The sequence below is a fragment of the Amblyraja radiata genome, chromosome 2 (assembly GCF_010909765.2).
Source record: "Amblyraja radiata isolate CabotCenter1 chromosome 2, sAmbRad1.1.pri, whole genome shotgun sequence".
NCBI lineage: Eukaryota > Metazoa > Chordata > Chondrichthyes > Rajiformes > Rajidae > Amblyraja > Amblyraja radiata.
This window is the reverse complement of record NC_045957.1, coordinates 65728410-65744686: the sequence shown is the minus strand read 5'-3', so window position 1 is coordinate 65744686 and position 16277 is coordinate 65728410. Positions and strand designations below refer to the sequence as shown.

The 16277-nt window shown below is 37.2% G+C and overlaps 1 long non-coding RNA gene across 1 annotated transcript; it reads left to right on the top strand.

Annotated features, from left to right (window-relative positions):
- Positions 1-13155: 13155 nt before the first annotated feature.
- LOC116984339 lies at positions 13156-16057 on the top strand. The gene is made up of 3 exons (XR_004414993.1): positions 13156-13167; positions 14808-14810; positions 15969-16057. It is a non-coding gene; the product is annotated as an uncharacterized LOC116984339 (long non-coding RNA).
- The last annotated feature ends 220 nt before the right edge of the window (positions 16058-16277 follow it).

Genomic DNA, 16277 nt, shown 5'->3' with positions numbered 1-16277 from the left:
CTGAAACTGGGGGAGTGAAAGGGAATGGAGTGGTATTGGAGTGCAGTATTAAAAAGGAGAATAGATATAGTGGAGACACAAGAGACAGCAGATGCTGGAGTTTTGAGCAAAGCATATACAGTGCTGGAGAAACTCAGCAGGTTAGGCAGCAACTGTGGGGACAACGGATAGACAATGTTTCAGGCTAGGACCTTTCTTTAGTCTGAAGAACGGTCCTGACCCAAAACATTCTCTTTCCATTCCTCCCACAGATGCTGTCTGATTCGCTGAGTCCCTCGAGCACTTTGTGTTTTGTTCAGGATAGAGCAGAGCTCTGCAACTACAAGCTAAACTCCTCAAGGCAGTATTAAGCCTGCTGGATTTAAATATATCAGCTCAGAGCTGGTGTGACTTGGAGCAGGATGGAAACATCCAGTTGTATTCCATGTGGAAAGTTAGCACATAGGATAAAGAGGAAAGTTCTGCTTAAGTAATATGAACAGTTAGTATCCAAATTAAGAAGCAGAAGCACACAGACACTATTAACTAGATTGCTATTTGAGCCATCTACAAATTTGCATTGGGAACGCAGGGTCAGAGAACTGAATGCACTGTTCAAAAGATTGGTATGGGGGAATATGGTTTCAATTCATGGAACATTGACACCAGTTTTGTGGAAAGAGGAAGGTATTTTGTTAGGATGGACCACCTAAAATTAGGCTGGGATCATTGTCTTAATTGAATCAAATAATTACGGCTATAGATAAATTCATAAACTAAACAGCAGTGCAATAAGTTTAACTGACAGTAAATTTAGAAAACTGAGGAGAAAGGGCAATGTTCTTACATTTGCAATAACATTGCGGGGGGTACTTCAGCCAACATTTTAGCCAGTTAGCACATTTTACATCTATATACAATGAAAATTCATTAAAAACCATTGTTCTTCCCCTGTCCAAGTAAAGATACAAAAGTATAGACAAAAAAACACTGGGGAATTGATTGTAGACAAAAATGCTGGAGAAACTCAGCGGGTGAGGCAGCATCTATGGAGCGAAGGAAATAGACAACGTTTCGGGCCGAAACCCTACATCAGTCTCCAGCATTTTTGTCTCCCTTCGATTTTCCAGCATCTGCAGTTCCTTCTTAAACACTGGGGAATTGATTAATGTGCTGGCTGCCTGACAGATTGAGGATTAATCAGTTGCTTATCTATACTGGCATAGAGCAGTAACCATGAAAGCTGTCTTTATCTTCTATGGTACATTTAAGGCACAGCTCCGTCATGCATCCACAATTCCAATTAATCATGTTCTAACTAACTAATCAAGATGATAAGAAGGTCAATTATTTTATTAACTTTCGCTAATTCAGGTCCTTTGCTTGTACCCTGTATTCTGAATTGATTACAGATCATTGCTTGATTGGAATTGGTTCAGAATAGCATTAGAGGAACCAGAATAATTACGCCGTCAGATGAAATGCAAATGATTCATACTCAGCTTAGTGGATCTGCCAATTCAATGGCATTTCTTGGGATGATGAATGATTGAACCAAGAAGCATCTATCTTTGGAAAGCTGAAGGAAACTCACTTGATTCAGCCATCAATTATTACCAGTGGTGATCAAATTCCTTAATACATGTGATTAGTTACTTCTAAATTGATAGCAAGGACTGGCTGGTGCCAGAGTGATAGAACCAAAAATTAATGAGAGGTTTGAACCTGAAGCTTGCCATGGCTGGCCATGTAAGGTCACTGAATAATTTGGAAACTTCTGTATGCACATGTTAAGCAGTTTACTAAAATGCAGTCAATCCACCTGAACCACTTCAATCCCCAACATGATGCAACAAGTTGTGTGGCCCTTACAGCTTTTATTATTTCAGCTGTCAGAAAACTTCAGTTACTATTGACTGCAGCCAATGTGCAGCCAAGGCACCTCTCTTCAGACTGCAGTTTGCCTTTAGCATTATGCAATATTGATGTCCTATTATTCACAGTTCTGCCAAATAGCAGCATGGGTAGAACTGTGGACGAAAACTTGAGGGCAGCACAGTGGCGCAGTGGTAGTGTTGCTGCCTTGCAGTGCCAGAGATCTGTGTTCGATCCTGACTACGGGTTCTGTCTGTACGGAGTTTGTACGTTCTCCCCATGACCTGCGTGGGTTTTCTCTGGGTGCTCCGGTTTCCTCTCACACTCCAAAGGTGTACAGGTTTGTAGGATAATTGGCATCTATAAAATTGTAAATTGTCCCTTGTGCATGTAGTGTATGGAGATCACTGGTCGGCGTGGACTTGGTGGGCCATGGGGCCTGTTTCCACGCAGCATCTCTAAAAACTAAAGAACTGCTTCATCAATTTTAAACAGGGAGCAGTGGCCCTTGGTGTCATCATTGTGTTCACATGATTAGAAGTATGACATTCACTCTGGGCCTGAGAAAGGACAAACCAAATTTGACATGGTTTTGTTGGTATTGTTGTCCAATGGATGCTCTCAGTGTGCTTGTTACAATTGTTTGACCTACAAAAAATATATATATCCGAACTCTTGTGCTTCATAAGCAAACCAATAGTCCAGTAACACTTTATATTTTTCATGAACTATTCGTTCAAAATCCTTCTGACTTTAGCTGTCACAACTTCTTCAATGGGGAACAGTGGTAGAGTTGCTGCCTTACAGCACCAGAGACCCGGGTCTCTGACTATCGGTGCTGTCTGTACGGAGTTTGTACGTTTTCCCTGTGACTGCGAGGGTTTTCCCTAGGTGCTCCGGTTTCCACCCGCACTCCAAAGATGTACAGATTTGTAGGTTAGTTAGCTTCAGTAAAAAATTGTTAATTGTCCCTAGTGTGTAGGATAGTGCTAGTGTACGGGGATCATTCGTTATATTGGACTCACGGACTCAGTGAGCCAAAATGCTTGTTTTTGTGCTGTATCTCTCAATTAAACTAAACTAAACTAAACTAAACTAAACTAAACAATTAAAATAAGTAATTCATTGTCTGGGTTATGACTTACAGGCAACAATGAGATGTGTTACTCTGGTCTGACCCAAACTAAAGTGGTGAGGGCCTACCTAATGTAGTGGTGGCACATGGAGCAGCATTAAACACACCCATGAAATGGCAGAACAAATGTTAACAGTTCGAAGAACCAGACTCGCAGGCATTGCCATCTGTCAAAGTTGGCAAGATCAACAAATGCTTCTCCTGATGCTCACAAATCACTCAATAAGATGTATTAAAATCAATCCATCTAAGAGTTATGAAATGTATTAAAATATATTATTTAAAAACACATTTGATCAATTAAAAGTAAACTCAGTTCCAAAAGGGAACATTATTTTATTCTTACCCCTTTCTCCTTCAGAGCCATTTTTCTCCATTAAAATGAATGGGCTCTCAGTACCTGTGCCAGAGCTAATTGATTCATGTGCAGCATAACTGCTGGAGAATTGCAATAAGAATGAGCTCCAGCAATAGACACCAACATCAGCACAGATGAGAAATTATTGGCAGACTTCAGAGGACAAAATCAATCAGGACTTCCACATTCACAAAGGACCTTGAACTTCAAGCACATTTATGCAGATTTCTAGTCATTTCCCAGCAAGTTCAAATATATTATTTGTAAGTATCGTGGACTAATCTTTCTGGGCAAGAAATCAGATAATGTTGGAAAATATGCATTAAAATAATGATGCATGATTAATTTCCCCACTTGACCCAGTGCAATAGGCATATAAAATTCCTGCTCTCACCATTATTGTATGGTAATAGCACCCGCTGGCACAGGCCACATTGTTTCCAAATCATCGCTTATTCATGGGATCTGGTTTCTGTGTTGTTGGTGGTAGCTCGGTCTGATTGAGCCTGCACGTCTTAAAGGGAAAGTCTCTGTAGTGATCATGTCGAAGGCACAGCTCTAAATGCGTTGTTGGACAAAGCAAATTGTGATTCAGGAGTCCAGGAGTCTTCTGATGTCTATAATGAAGAACGGACAGGAAGAATTTGCTTACAGGGTTGGTTTAGCTTAGTTTTCGTACCTCTAGCCTCACACCCTGCTGCAGCATCCACAGCCCCTCCACTCACTTAACAGCAATCTCGACCATTCACATCTTCTTCCTAACATTAAAAATCTCACCGTGCCCTCTCACACTTGCCACTGTCCCCACATTCATACTCACAAGTCCGATTTTCCATGTTTGTCCAGTTATTCAACATGGCGGCCTTTTCTCCCAGATACATTGCAAACACCTCATTTGGTGCTTCCATCTTTCTTTTTTTTTTTGTTTATTTTATTAGAAGTTAATACAGTACAAAACAATACAGTGGCACCTAATTTTAGGTGCCAACTATGTCATACCGTAATCCATTCTATGTACAACCTCTAGTTTTATGTTATGAGAAGGAAGTAAGCAAGACAAGAAAAAGAAAACAATAGAAAGGGGAAAAAGTGGAAAAATAGATAGTAGAGAGTAGAAAAACGTGAAGTGTGTATATAAAAAATAAAAAAAGAAAAGAAAAAAGAAAAAGTGGAAAGTAGAAATAGAAGAGAAGGCCCCTTAAAACAGAATTTTTCAAATCTATATTCGGAGATGTAAATCTATCCACGTCATGAACTGAAATCAGCAATCCTTATGGTACCGCTGCATCACATGATTCCAAAAAGTCGATGAAAGGAGACCAACTCCTTAAGAATTGGTCATATTTATCTATTAGTCGGAGTCTCATTTCTTCAAGGCGTGCTATGTCCATCATATTCCTAATCCACATTTTAACTGTTGGTATGGTTGTATTTTTCCAAAATTTAAGTATCAATTTCTTTCCAATTATTAACCCATAATTTAAAAAAACATTTTGGTGTTTATTTAAATTGGTATCTTCTCCTATTATTCCAAATATAATCCATTCCATTTTGGGTTCTATTCTTGACTTGAAGAGCTTTGTAAATATATCAAATATATCACTCCAAAATTTATTCAACTTTGTACATCCTACAAATGAATGTGTTATATTAGCGTTTTGAAACAAACATTTATCGCATCTGGGAGAGACGTTTAGATAAAATTTATTCAACCTCGTTTTTGAATAATATAGTCTATGTAATAATTTGAATTGAATTAAATTTTGTCTTGCATTAATAGAACAGTTATGTGTATTCATCAAATACTTTTCCCATCTATCCTTCGAGATCTTTATCATTAGCCCATGTTCCCAATCTTCCCTTAGTGCTTCTGTTGAGGGTGATTCTCTATATAATATATTATTATAAAAGTATGATATTAATTTTTGTGAATCAGCCTTAATATTCATTGCTTCTTCTAAAGGGTCTAAAAATATAGTTTGAAATCTATGTGTATATTTCTTCATAAAGTCACATACCTGTATATATTTAAAATATTGATTATCCTTCAATTTAAATTTTAATTTTAATTGTTGAAATGATAACAGTTTGCCCAATTCATACATATCCCCTACTTTCCTAATCCCCAGTCTATCCCATTGTTGATATGTGTTGTCGATGAGAGAAGGTTTGAATGCGGGGTTGTTCAATAGTGGGGTTAGTACTGATAAATTATTTAATTTCAAGGATACTTTTATTTGTTTCCAAATTCTTATTATATTGTGAATAATTGGGTTCTTCTTATATATTATACTATTCAATTTTATCGGTGAGAGCAGGATCGTTCCTATATCGTGCGGATAGCACTCCTCTTTCTCCATTCTTATCCACTCCAACTGCTGAGTGGAACTATCCAGCCAGTACATTATGTTCTTAATATGCACTGCCCAGTAGTAATACATAAAGTTAGGTAATGATAAACCCCCAACTTCTTTAGATTTGCACAAATGCTTTCGTTGAATTCTATGTGTTCTGTAATCCCATATAAAATTAGTGATAGTGGAATCTAGTTTTTTGAAAAAATATTTTGGAATATATATTGGGATCGCTTGAAATAAATATATTAATTGTGGTAAGAAAGTCATTTTTATAGCGTTAATTCTACCTATCAATGAGAGCGGAAGCGTTTTCCAAAATTTAATCATATCATTCAGTTTATTTAATAGTGGTATAAAATTGGTACTAAATAATGATTTGTGTCTTCTCGTAATTTGAATACCCAGATACTTGAATTTTTCTGTTGCAATTTTGAAGGGGAATTTTAGTCCTGAAATCCTGAAAAAGAGCCGAATTCCTCAATTAGTGTTAATAAGGTGGGTATACTCGTTTGTGTATTAGTAATATATAAAAGGATATCATCAGCATATAGTGAAATTTTATTCTTTGAGTCCTTAGTGTTATATCCGTGAATATTCGGGTGATTTCTAATCTTTTCGGCCAACGGTTCTATCATAAGGGCAAATAGTAATGGTGATAAGGCACACCCTTGCCTATTACCCCTTGATAAGTACAATTTTGGAGATAGCGTATTGTTAGTTAGTATTTTTGCCGTAGGTCTATCGTAAAGTAGTTTAACCCATCTAATATAATTCTCTCCCATATTGAATTTTTGGAGTACCTTGTATAAATACTGCCATTCTACTTGATCAAATGCCTTCTCTGCATCCAGCGTGACAACTGAAATATCTTCATTGTCCTCATTATGAGAGTACATTATATTGAAAAGCCTTCTCAAATTATTAAATGATTGTCTTTTGGGTATAAATCCCGTTTGATCCGTATTTATTAAATTGTTAATATAATTATTTAGCCTTCTAGCTAGAATCTTTGTTAAAATTTTCTGATCCGTATTTAGTAGTGAAATAGCTCTATAAGAACCCGGTTCATCTAAATCTTTATCTTTTTTTGGTATAAGTGTTATTGTTGCTTCTGCTAGGGTTTCTGGTAGTTTATTTTCAGTATAAGCCTGCGTGTATAAATTGAATAATCTTGGTACAATTGACTCCTGAAATCTTTTATAAAATTCATTACTAAAACCGTCTGGTCCTGGGGTCTTCCCATTTTTCAGTGAGTTTATTATTTGTTTTATTTCTTCATTAGTAATCCGTGCTCCTAATTGCTCTTGTTCTAAACTATCCAATTTTGGGAGCTTGCAATTATCTAAAAAATTTGTAATTTTACTTACATCTGTATTTATTTTAGATGTATATAAATTGTGATAAAATTGGGCAAACCTCTTATTAATATCCTTAGGCAGTGTTAAAAACTCACCCTTATCCGATTTAATTTTAGTAATAGTTTTTTCCTTTTCTCGTTGCTTCAGTTGCCTCGCAAGTAGTTTATGTGGCTTATCCCCAAATTCGAAGTGTGCTTGTTTTGTAATTTGGAATAATCTTATTACTCTAGCCGATAGTATTCTATTGACTTTATATTTCAATAAAGTTATCTTATTATGTTTATTTATGGTTGGGTCAGTTGCATTGTCCAGTTCTAGTAGTTTTATTTTCTGTTCTATCCGCTGAAGTTCTCTTTTATTTTCCTTATTTTGAAAACTTTGGTAAGAAATTATGACACCGCGAATATATGCCTTGAAGGTTTCCCATAATAGCAGTGCAGAAATACCCGACGTGTCATTTATTTAGAAAAAACGTTTTATTTGTTCTTTTATATACTCATAACCCTGCGGGTTATTTAATATATGTACATTGAATCTCCAAAAAGGTTTTATACTCGGCATTCCCTCAATTTTAAGTATAAAAGTCAATCGTGAATGATCAGAAATAATACTATTATGATATGATGGTTTATTCGTATACGGGATTAATTTTGTGTCCAATAAAAAATAGTCAATTCGCGAATAGGTTTTGTGAACTGATGAATAAAATGAGTATTCCCTACCACTTGGATTTGCTATTCTCCAAATATCAGCTATGTTATTATTTTTTATATAAGTATTTAAAAATTCACAGGTCTTAGTTTTAACAAGACGCTTCCCTAGCTTTATTGATTTATCTAAGTATGGATCTATAACACAGTTAAAATCTCCCCCCATTATTATATTTTTTTAATTATGCTCTGCGATTAAATCTATTATTTTCCTAAAAAATTGTGGGTTATCAAAATTAGGCGCGTAAATATTTATCATAGTTAATGGTGTTTTGTAAATTTCTCCCGTGACTATAACATATCTTCCCTCTTTATCAGATATAGATTTCTTTAATTTAAAAGGTATACCCTTCCAAATTATAATAGCCGTGCCTCTTGCTTTAGAGGTGAATGAGGAGTAATAGGTTTGACCTATCCAATTTGCCCTTAATCTGATCTGAGTTTGTTGTTTCAGATGTGTCTCTTGTAGGAAAGCAATATCCATATTTAATGATTTTAATTGTGCCAGAATTTTACCCCTCTTAATTGGCTCATTCGCACCTCTGACGTTCCAACTACAGAAGGTGAGACCTCCGATATTTATTCGACTATTATCTTGCATTGGCTATTATTACCAGACTGTATGATTCATGTGATGCAGCCAAGTACCTCGGAATCCCGAATCCAGAGTTGTCCTTCATAATTTCTACAGTAGTTTTACATCTCCTGACACTATTAAACATAATTAAGGGAAAGAGAAAAACATAAAATAAAGTGTAATTCACATAATTGTGAATAAACAAAAAAAGTGAATGTAATTTATCAAAAAAGCGATAAATTACAAAAAAGCCACCTAAGGTAGCTAGGTTTGTTTTTAAATTGACCTCCGTCGATGAGATTATGCACTGGGCCTTGTCCCCCTATTAGAATTTGACCCAACGTTAGTCGGTTCCCTCTAATTGTTACCAAAATTATCATATCAGGTCAGTTAATCGCTGAACAGTTTAAAATAAAATAAAATAAAATAAAAGGGAAGGTAGAAGATTTGGATTAAAATAAAAGAAATTATGGGTTAAAGTACCTCGTCAATAATTACACTTTTCATTTACCTGTATGTTAATTAATTCATAATTAGTATTTAGTATTTAAAATATATGTCTAACCTCCCCCATCCTTCCTGCTATATAGTTAGTCGTGTTAGTATAGTACATTACGCCTTTAACGTTAGTTGAGTTTATTGCGCGTAAGTGGTTAATTAGTTAGTTAGTTATATATATATAAATAATAGGTCATATAGTGTGGAACAGATGCCTCATATCATAGCCATTTCAAAAGGAGACGGTCTCATAGTTCTCCGTGCTGAGGGGTTTGGTGACGAGCTTGCGGCCTTGAGCTTCCATCTGTGCTTTCAGTTCAGAAGTTTAATTCGGCCTCTGTTATTGAACAACACATTCTTGCCAGATAAGCCTGTCTGGTAACCGTCTGAAGCGTTCTAGTGTCTTAATTGAAACAGAAAAAACAAAGTTCCACAGATAAAATGTCTATGTTCCTCCTTGAATTTTGTTTAAAATCTCCTGGGCGTATTTGCAAGCAGAGTCCGGGTCCGTGAATGAGCGTTGCTTGGCATTAAACGTAATTGGCATTTTCGCTGGATAGATCACGCCATAACGAACTTCAGAATGTCCATATAAAATACTGCTTGCCATTTTAAACTCGCGTCTTTTTGCCAAAATTTCCCGAGGATAATCCCTGTAGAATCTTACGATATTATCAGCTAATGTAAGATTTTCTCCATAGGTTATCTTCTTTAATAGAGTTTCCAAAGTAGAAATATCCAGGAACTTTACAATAATTTGCCTTGGTTTAGCATTATCATGTTTTTGGAAGCGACCCACTCGATGAGCCAGATCTATCTTTGGTTTTTCTGGAAGTTTGAAAACATCTTTAAGTAGATTAGTAATAAAATCACGCATTTGAAGGCCGTGTTCAGCACCCTCTTTAACTCCTACTATTCTCAAATTTTGCCTCCTTGACCTGGCCTCTAAATCTTGACATTTCTCATTCAGTTTATTCGTTAGCTCCCAATTCGTATCGTGTTGTTTTTTCAGCCCTTGTATTTCTTGGCTCATCTGTTCCATTTCACCATCCATCTCTTCCATCAATTTTTCCGAGTCTGTTAATTGCTTCAGCAGGGTGTCATGTTTATTGTTATAATCTTTCTGCATACTTTCCAATTCCTTCACAGTCCTGGACTCCAAATCTTTAAACTGCTGGTTCAGGGCTACATAAAGCTCTTTTACTTCGCCGCAGCTATTATCAATTTTCTTAGAAAGATTGCCCTCCATAGTGGAGAAGTTGTTCTGAATTGTAGAATTCATTTTGGCAAATTGCTTCTGAAGATCTTTAGTAATGTCTTTAAGAATATTAGCTCTTACCGTTTCTTCCCAGCTTTTAATTTCTTTCTCCTTTGTATCACTTCTCGCAGCCATATCGCTTGTAGGTTGTTGAGGTTCCAGCTCCTCTTCCAGACTTTCAAAAGTGAGTTCCCGGGTGGTTTCAAGCTCATCCAGAGCTTTTTGGAGCTGGAAACTGATTGTAGTCTTCTTGGGTCCTCTCTGACCTCTTCTCTTTCTCATCCAGTTTTTACGATAAGATCGTTTTAAATCCCAAATCCACCGGTACCGTTTGATGGAGTCAGTACCCTCGACGTTCAGCAAACCTGATAAGATTTTTTAACCCGATCCTGGCATGGGAGTTGACTTTAAACACGATTTGTCTGGAGGAGAGCTCAGTGCAGCTGCCTTCACTGCTTCATAGCAGCCACCGGAAGTCCGTGCTTCCATCTTTCATGCTGCACAAGGTAGCACACAACTGCAGCAACTGACCGGCAGTGGTCAATATCATGTCAATTGGCTCAATGGCCCAGAGAAGTGAGTGGTAGCCACTCTATTGAAGAGGAGCAGTTACCATCAGGCCTTTGGCAATATGTGGTCGATGTAATTGAAGGTGGTAGAATAATCATTTGCAATCCATATTCTCACATTTCGTTAACCCCTACCTGAGCCTCCAACATCCCACATCTGAATCCAAATGATCATTGCTGTGGAATCCATGCATTTTAATTTTCTCGATCCTACCATGGAGGACTTTATCAAATGCCTTACTTAAAACCATGTAGACAATATCCATTGCTGTACCAATGTTGATCACCTTCATCTCCTCCTCAGAAAACATAATCTAGCTTGCCACGGACAAACCCATGCTGCCTGTCCCTAATTAACCCATCCTCTTACAAATGGGAGTAAATTCTAACTCGAAGAATCCTCTCCAATAGCATTCCTCCCACTGACGTGAAGCTCTACTTAACTTCTTGAATGAAGGAACAACATTGGTTACTCCCCAGTCCTCTAAAATCCTTGCCAGCTGCTAGATTAATGCCATTGGGGCAATTGGAGATAGCCATTGACTAGAACCTCTATGGTGGAATCGTTACTTGTCTCGAGCGAATGGCATGTTGGCCTTTATCACAAGAGGAATCGAATATAGGAGCAAAGAGTTCCTTCTGCAGTTGTACAGAGCCCTAGAGAGACCACACCTGGAGTATTTTGTGCAGTTTTGGTCCCCTAATTTGTGGAAGGACATTCTTGCTATTGAGCGATGGCAGCGTAGGTTTACAAGGTTAATTCCCGGGATGGCGGGACAGTCATATGCTGAGAGAATGGAACAGCTGGGCTTGTACACTCTGGAGTTTAGAAGGATGAGAGGGTATCTCATTGAAACATATAAAATTGTTAAGGCTTTGGACACGCTAGAGGCAGGAAACACGTACCCGATGTTGGGGGAGTCCAGAACCAGAGTTTAAGAATAAGGTGTAAGCCATTTAGAACGGAGCCGAGGAAACATTTTTTCTCACAGAGAGTGGTGAGTCTAAGGCTCTTAAAAATAGCAGAGTCAGGGGATATGGGGAGAAGGCAGGAACGGGGTACTGATTGGGGATGATCAGCCGTGATCACATTAAATGGCGGTGCTGGCTCGAAGGGCCGAATGACCTACTCCTGCACCTATTGTCTATTGTCTATTGTCAACATGTATTTATCATGGTAACTGACGTCATATTTAAATGTAAATGGACACTCCCTTCTTTCCACAACCATGCATATTAGTGTCAAGACAAGGGAATACGGTGACGGTCCAATGGCCAGAAGGAGTCCAATATGATAGAAACACATCGTATGTGAGAAAATATCACCGTTGTGATAGTCCAGGGACACTGCAAACTGAAGTTGAGACTGTGGGGATCAGACTCAAGCCTACCAAATTGAGGATCCAAGAATGCATGAGTCTCAGGAGGAGACTATTCAGAACCAGAATCGAGATGATGAACTGGTGGAACAGGACATGACAGATCAGAATCCAGTACCAGCGCAGACAGATGCAGAGGTCAGACCAAAATGTCAGAGATACGAGGTACGAGGACTATGAGATGTATTGACATGTGGACATGTGGAAATGATGCATTATCAATGTAATGAAGGGCATATTCTAAATGGCGTTGCAATGTTCAGTTTACAATGTGATTATGCTGATATCCTTTTTGTTTGATAAGGGAGGGATGTCATGATAACTGATGTCGTATTTGAATGTATCACGTGTTACTATGAGTCAGAAAAGTCAGAGGACACATGTTGCCATGATGTAAAAATGAATGGCGGACAAATAATACAAAGTGTTTATATTCAGTGTCCTTGAAGTGTATTTATTACATTCGGATCAGGCAAGGATCTGACAATATCCAGTAAGGACTCCCGTAGATTTCTCTAATTTCAAGTAATCCCTGTATTCCGTCTCTCTCCACCCATCTCCCCCAGTTCCACTTTTCGCATCCATGTATCCCTTCATTATCATTTCTTCCACAGCCAGCTTTGGACAATAGATAAACACAAAAAGCTGGAGTAACTCAGTGGGACAGGCAAGAGCTCTGGAGAGAAGGAATGGGGGACATTTCCGGTTGAGACACTTCTGTCTGAAGAAGGGTCTTGACCCAAAACGTCACCCATTCCCTCTCTTCAGAGATGCTGTCCCGCTGAGTTACTCCAGCTTTTGAGTCTATCTTCGGTGTAAACCAGCATCTGCAGTTCCTTCCTACACAACAATGGACCATTGTGGACTCCACCTTTCCTTGGTCAACAGTTGTGGCTCCGAATTGTTCTGAAACTTTTCATACCACTAGTTTCCCTCCCCCCGACTCGTAGTCTGAAGAAAGGTTTTGATGCGAAATGTCACCTATTCCTTTTCTCCAGAGATGTTGCCTGACCCGCTGTTTTAGTCCAGCATTTTGTGTCTATCCACAGATATGGACTATTGCATTCACTGAGCTTCATTTATGGTGCCCAAGCATCCTAATGGAAGTGAAGAGGTACTAACCAAACTCTTGCATCATGTCCACGGTCTCCAACCATTACTTCCTCCTCATTCTTCTTCTCCTTGCTTTGCAGCTGAAGTATGTAGGCCATTTTGAGAATAAGTGGAAACTTGATTGGTTTATTATTTTAATGAATGTAGTTAAGAGATATAAGCATGACTCAACGTAAAATGTTTCATTCACTATATTAGAAAAGTTATACGGGGCAACTGATAATGATTCAAATTACAGATATTAAGAAAATAGCTGGCATAACACAAAAACTCTTTATGAGAACTGCCTGATAAATCCAACTTCCATTTGCACCAGGAGATAGATAATCATTACTGTCCATATAATGGAGCGTTTAATTTGAATCCAAAAGTTGTGCTTAATTTAATGGTTCTCGAACATTATTTTATGAATATTGCAGTTTTTCAGTCAAATTATTGTTCCCTGAATGCACACTTAGGCATTAATTTTAACACTTGCAGCTATGACTTCAAGTACATGGCAAAGATCAGACTTATTTTAACTTTGTTAATGGGGCATTACTCTGTGCATCATCACATTTCTCAAACACTTTCATAGTCACGTTATTGCTTGCCCTGTGTGCATAATTTCTGTGGGTCAAAAGCAAATTTGTAATTGCAGTCGTTAAAGTGCCTGCACACACCAGAAGATGGTCATCAGAGGATTAAGAAGAACATTTAAAATATTACAATGGAGCTGTGTAATAAATGTTAATGGTTGGCATGTACAATATTCCCAAGATAAAAAGCACTAAATATATAATGCACAGCTTCTGAAATTTGGTTCCAATGATTTTACCGCAACTACATTTTAAATTGAATGCCCAGGAGCGGAGAAGACTACAAAAAGTTATGAACACTGCTCAGTTCATCATCGGCTCTGACCTCCCCACCATCTAAGCTATTTATCGGAGTCGCTGCCTCAAATAGGCAGCCAGCATCATCAGAGACCCACACAATCCTGGCCACACACTCATTTCATCCCTGCCATCGGGAAGATGGTACAGGAGCCTGAAAACTGGAACAGCTTCTTCCCTACAGCCATCAGGTTATTAAACACGACAACCTCACATAAGCTCTGAACTTTCAATAGACTATTATTATTATTATTATTATTATTATTATTATTATTATTATTATTATTATTATTATTATTATTATTATTATTATAAGATGTGACTGGGATTACTCAATTTAAAGGGACTGTGCATGCATGACTGTGGAATTGGAAAGTAAAATGAACAAAAGCTTCTCACCTCAATATTTTGAAATTCTCAGTTTCAATCTGCTGACACTATTGTGGAATAATATATCTCATTTAGCAAAATTATTATTATTATTATTATTATTATTATTATTATTATTGCACTATTTGTTGTTTTGAGGATAGATAGATAGATAGATAGATAGATAGATAGATAGATAGATAGATAGATAGATAGATAGATAGATAGATAGATAGATAGATAGATAGATAGATAGATAGATAGATAGGTGTGTGGGTGTATACATATTTATACGTACTTGTGGGTATGGTATGCACACTGAACTTTCTTTTTTTCTCTCTCTCATTTATCATATTGTTTACAGTGTACTATGTTTACATATTCTGTTGTGCTGCAGCAAGTAAGAATTTCATTGTTCTATCTGGGACACGTGACAATAAAACACTATTGACTCTAAAAGCAGATGCTGACAAGTTTTTAGATTGCAGATTTGCTGGTTAAGACTGAAAATGAATTTTGAAATGTGTTCTCCATTAACATTTTGATAAATCATTATGATCTGGAATGTTAAAACTGCAGATATGATTTCCAGTACATGGCAAAGATCAAACTGTATTTTAACTTCTTTGATGGGGCATTTCTTCAAGGTCACAACCCAGAAATTGTACCCAAAACTTGGTTTGGTTGTAAAAGTATCGCTCACTCCTCCCAATCTAAATATAATGTGTTTGCACTTAAAATAGATGCAAATAGGCATTAATCAGCAAAAAAAACAAATTGTTTCATTTGCCCAGATTATCTTCTTTCTCAGAGTTTTAACATTTTTATTATTATTTTATGTTATAAGTTTTCATACATATTGGCTACATGATTTTATAATTTGCAGTTACTGTAGTTCATGATTTTAATTTGTATTAAAGATACATTTTGGTTTGTATTAAAGATTACTGAAACAAGATAATACAGAATAGTCTCAAAAAGGAGAATCTGAAATGTGACATCGATAGTTTGACATCCTTTCCTCTTCCAGCCTGGAAGCAGTATAACTTTGCACAGTATGATTCTAATGAAAGCAAAGCAGAGCCACAAACTGGGCATAGTTCAGTAACAGAATTAACAGATAATCCTATTATTCAAGGTCAAGGAACTACTTGGTATACATGTAAATAAAGGTTGAGGGAAGTATGCAATACTCAGATGTGACTGGGATTGCTAAATTTAAAGGGACTGTGCATGCATGGCTGTGGAATTGGAAAGTAAAATGAACAAAAATTTCTCACCTCAATAATTTGAAATTCTCAGTTTCAATCTGCTGACACTATTGTGGAATAATATATCTTATTTAGCAAAATTATTTTTTTCTGTGATGACATTGGATATTTACATATGGGCAATGTAGAATTTACCATAAATGTTCATGTCATAAATTGTAATACATTAAGAAGTTAGTAAATAAATTACAGATATATGTTGATATTACTTTCACCAAAATTGAAAATCTAACATGGGCAGGACCTACACAGTCAATGGTAGGGCTCGAGGGAGCCCTACAGACCAGAGAAATGTAGGAGTGCAGATACACCGTTCCTTGAAGGTGACGTCACAGGTAGATAGGGTGGTCAAAAAGGCCTTTGGAACATTGGCCTTCATCAGTTAGAGTATTGAGTGTTGTTTGGAGGTCATGTTGGAGTTATATAAGACTTTGGTGAAGTTACACTTAGAGTATCGTATTCCATTCTGGGTACCATGTTATAGGGAAGGTGTTGTCAAGTTGGAAATTAACAAGGATGTTGCCAGGACTCGGGTGTCTGATGGAGAGGTTGAGCAGGCTGGGACTCCTTAGAGTGGATATAGCTCAAATGCAGGC